Raw genomic sequence first — 5,000 nt, 5'->3', positions numbered from 1 at the left:
CGATTGGCATTGTCCTGGGAATTAAAGCCGTTAAATACGAAATAAAATCAATATTGTGATACATTACATCTTGATGCACTTTTCTGACATGGCACAGATACTACGTTAATTTATTAATACTCCCATTGCCTACCTCTACTGGGAATCAAACACACACCAACTTAAACAAAGAACGAGAAAAGGACATGCTATATAGGAAGAGACGCTAATCGACGCGTCATACTTCACTTCCTGTTCGATAATCCATATGGCTATAAGGGATTAAACTTGCATTTCCATCAGTGATTAATGAAGCTTCATTACTGTAACCTCAGTAACATCATTTACAAGTGTTTGGATCTTGCTTAAACATTATTTCTAGAGTTCTCTCACAATCAGCTAATAAACCAGTGCAAACAAGGCGAGCTGAAACGAGCTGGAATACTTAAAAAGGTCGTCGTACAGCAAGAGACATCTCAGAGACGCATTTAAGCGACGTACAACACAAGATCCATAACGGAACATTATGTACAAGTGCGAGTGAGAGAAATTAGGAAGACAGAGAAATGTGGGAAAAGAGAGGAAATGGAAACTCATTATACAGTGTGAACAAGCAGGGCCGCGGTACCTTATTATAGCCTCCAACTGTCTAACGGACACAGAACAGCATCCATACTGAGCCATTAATAATCCAAGCACTCACAACTGCATTCATTCGCACACATTTGTCACTTTGTCTTTTGAACGTCTCAAGGATGGGACACACTATCATTAATCTCCCGTTAAAATTTGTAGCAGCGACGCCTGATCCCAGGAACAATCTCTCCATTTCTCTTGAGCTCATTTTACTGCATCCATCATTTCCTGGCAATATAATGCATCTGTAGCCTCTTTAGTAATCTCCCATGCTTATGACCTGGGGAACTATCATCTCAGAGGCTAACACAGGAACGACTGGGCTGTGCTACATGCCATGCTCCCACACATCACATCATGAGAAGACCTGTGAGGTCCACGGGGATCAGACGGACTTCCCTCGCAGGTAAGAGTTAAACAGAGAAGCCAAATGCAAAGCAGCACATGACCTTGCAACAGAAATAAAGATGCAGGCTGGCTGTTTGTGCTTAAGGCTAACTGTAGCCGGTACCAATAAAGAAAGGATGTATTGTCCCAGTAACACATGGCCTCCTAACACACTGCTGTGACTGAAGCGTTTCAGATGGAAATAAACAATCATCACTAATCACAGACATTAAGGTAATTGGATGATTTAACAGTTATTTAACTGTGATGATGAGTTTTAGCACCGAAAGGAGAATTTTAAATAAAATCAATAATAATGTTCAGCCGCAGAAACAGACGATACCGGATCTGTGTCTTTGACTCGCTCTGTCAAACACGTTTAAAACAAAAACGCATACGATTTACCGCCAAATAGTGACTTTTCATTTGTGGACTTTAAGACACTTCTGTGACAATTTCGTACATCAACAACAACATGAAAAGAAAAGTCTATCTACATTTAATGAAGTAAATATTTTCATCGAAATCTTTTCTTCTTAACTAATTAGTCATTAAATGCTCTGTTTCTAGTCGTTAACTATGTATATACAAAGTTGTATACAGTGTACAGCTTGCAGTGAAATGAAAACCAATCTTAAGAAATAAAAAAATTATACTAAAAGAAATAAAATATTGTTCAGATTGTGCCACATGTATTAATCGTAAAAAAAAAGTGTAAAATAGATTGAATATTCTTTACTATATAAACATCATTTAAGAAAAATCGTGCTTCTTTTTGTCTGTTCGTACATTCATACATTGGCTTAGAAGAAATAACGATCCAAGAATTGATGAGTTACTTAAGTTTTTATTGCCAGTTTTTCTAAAATGAGCCATTTTCAAAGAAACTGCATTCACATTACAGCCACTGTCCGAGTTATGATGGTTCAACTTTCGATCTTACAATGGACGATAGCTATTTTGGATTTCACATGGCAGGCAATCGTAGCAGTGTATTGTGAAAAACCTTACAAGGAAAAATTAGGGAGCGTGCATTTTTTTTTTCTCCTTTATCATCGCCATCCTCATCTTCCGACAACTAAGTTATTGTAGCCTCCGACAACCTAATCACAATACCGGTGAGTACAATACGCTACGATAGGATACGATACATCAATGTGTGTATGACACGTAGCTTAACGATTTCATTTTATGGTTAGCACCAATGTTCAAATTTTTATAGAATATATTCAGTATTATTTACTGAAGAAACTTTCTATAAGATTGCAATAGCCAGATGTATTGTAATTAGTTATATTATTAACCTATTACAGTATACTACCCCATAGTGATCAGCATTCTTTTAGACTCCTGGGTAGACTAGGTCATGGTTCGATTTGCCATATTTTCCAGTTACGACGAGGTCATCGGAATACGTCTCCTTCGCAACTTGGGAACTCGCATATTTAAACGATATTTGAGCATGAATATGATACGTTTTAATCCACGAATATAATATTTTTTTTTAATTAATTAATTTCATTCTGCTCTTTGACAAAGATTAATAAAGACAAGCTTTTTAGATATATTAGTAGCTGTTGATACCTACCAAGTTCTATGAACAAATTTGTTCGCATTACACGACACAATATACACAGAGTTAATTTCCAGCTCCGACATGTTACGTTTACAGCATTTGACAGATGCCCTTGACTTACATTAAGGGTTAAGGGGGACCAACTTGCTCAGTGGCAGCTTGGTGGACATGGGATCGAACTCACAACCTTCCCATTGGTAGCCCGACACCTTAACCACTAGGCTACCACATACCACATGCGACTCCCAGACACATTCTTCTAGCTAACCGTCGACCACTTCGACATTCGCACGGTTATATTAAACACGCACTTCCGATGTGCTTAACGAGCGGTCATCTTGACGTTGTAGTGAAACTATCAGGAAAACCAGCAGAAAAAATAAACCCCCACTAAACCATACTCCAGATTCATATAATCTATCGCTTCAGACAAAACTATAAAAGCTGCCACTAAAAAGGCTTCATCTTGGCACAGAGAGCAAACACATGTTAACCTTTAGCCATAATGCTATGGGAATTGAAATCAAGCTGTGTCTGAATTTAGCAATATCATTTAGAGCAGGGTTTGTAAATTTCAGTCAACAATCGGTTTAATTAAGCGCTGAAAGAAAGATAACAGTTGATCTGTCGAGGTTTAACATGTTTTGCCAGGATAGTCGTTCAGCAAACAAACCCTGACCTTAGTGTAAGAAGGTTACTGACATTTTAGATTAAAAAAAAAAAAAAAAAAAAAAACACTGCTTCATAGACAACGTGAGACGGCTTTATTAGCAACAGTCAGATAGTCTATTCGAACACCAATCAGGATTTAAAGACTCGGATTAATATTGATCTCTAAAGATTTGGCCACTGTTCAAAAGTCCACTTTAATTGTGTGAGAATTTTGATAAAGTGAGTACCACTGATGCGTAATCCACATTCATATGTAAAAGTAGAAGGCTAGCTGAAAAATCCAAACAATAACGCTCCATATATCTTAGACTGCTGCTTGATTAGACATGACACGTTGCTTTACAACACAAAGGTCACAAAAGTCTCTGCATAGCATCCAGGGAGAAAATGCATACACTAAGCCATCTTATAATGCATAAATTTGCTCAGCTGGCTCAGTCTTGTGCTGCTGAAACAGAATTTTGAAGCTTGCTGCCTTCATGCTGTGCGCTCGAAGATCCCTTTGGAGTTTATTGCATTATTGAGGACGTCCTTATATGACTCTCCTGTGCGACACTGGTGGCTCAAGTGGTTAAAGCTCTGGGTTTTTGATTGTAGGATCAGGGTTCAAGCCAATGTACTGCCAGACTGCCACTTTTGGGCCCTTAAGCAAGGCCCTTAACCCTCTCTGCTCCAGGGGCACTGGATCATGCCAACCCTGTACTCTGTCTCCAACCTCCACATTTGGGAAATGTGAAGAAAGCATTTCACTGTGCCTTTAATGTATGTGTGATATTTTTCTACCATGTTTATGAGTCTCAGTAGCAAAAAAAAAAAAATGTTTGATGGAATATTTCTAATATAATTTAGTGTAAACCTTTAATCACTGGTTCATGTGTTACTCCTGCTTCCTTGTCCAGTCCTTCTCCTGCAGATTTCCTTTTCCACTCTTTGCTAATTATTACACATTAGTTCTTGATCAGGAGAAGCACATTTACTCGTATTTATTCTAGTGCTACCGAATCATGGTGTCGGTTGCTTAATTCCATTCAACTACAAACTAATATTTAGTTTACATTTGTTTTGTTGGAAAGAGAGTGACAAAGGTTTAGAAGAATATAAATAATGTTTGATTTAAATAAATAAATTTAAAAAAAAAAAAATTAAAGTAAAGGGGAAAAAAAGGTTTTTATTTCTTAACCAGGGACAACTGTGCTTAAAAATAAATCAATATATATATGAATAGAAATAAACAGAAATAAATACACAAACAAACAAACAAACAAATAAATAAAAATCACTCATCCCTCAGCTTTGAGGGAACTGGTAAGATATTTTGTTGTCAGATTGATTTCCTGAGTATCTCCTGCCCGTCAAAACAGAGCAACATAATGCATCATGTTTCTGGAGACAGACCTGATGCTCTTAGTAAAGCAGCACAAATAATTGGGTGCAGATATCTGATGGTTGCATTTCGCTAAAATGTGTAAAAAATAAATAAATATCAATCTTAGCAAAAGTTTTCAAAACCAAACTAAAACAAAATGACCTACACTCAGAAATAGAAGGGTGTTTAATGATGCATGTGCTCATGATATGATCAATTAGGCTGATTAATTTCACTGGGGCCTGGTGATTAAAAACCTTCTTTAGATTATGGGTCACTCAGCAGGTGGTGCTGGCTTTATAAGAAGTCAGCGTGAAATTGAGTTCTTGTTCCTGAAGGTCATGATACTCTTCTTAAAGGCATGAGCAAATATGCTCAGTGTAC

The 5,000-nt window shown here is 37.2% G+C and overlaps 1 protein-coding gene across 2 annotated transcripts in view; it reads right to left on the bottom strand.

The window, feature by feature from the left end:
* The window catches only part of dock1 (dedicator of cytokinesis 1), a 261,452-nt gene that overhangs the window by 152,947 nt on the left and 103,505 nt on the right, over positions 1-5,000 (bottom strand). The gene's annotated exons all lie outside the window — the stretch shown is intronic.

Source organism: Tachysurus fulvidraco, chromosome 8, assembly GCF_022655615.1.
Source record: "Tachysurus fulvidraco isolate hzauxx_2018 chromosome 8, HZAU_PFXX_2.0, whole genome shotgun sequence".
Lineage (NCBI taxonomy): Eukaryota > Metazoa > Chordata > Actinopteri > Siluriformes > Bagridae > Tachysurus > Tachysurus fulvidraco.
The sequence above is the reverse complement of the archived record's forward strand: the minus strand, read 5'-3'. Positions and strand labels throughout refer to the sequence as shown.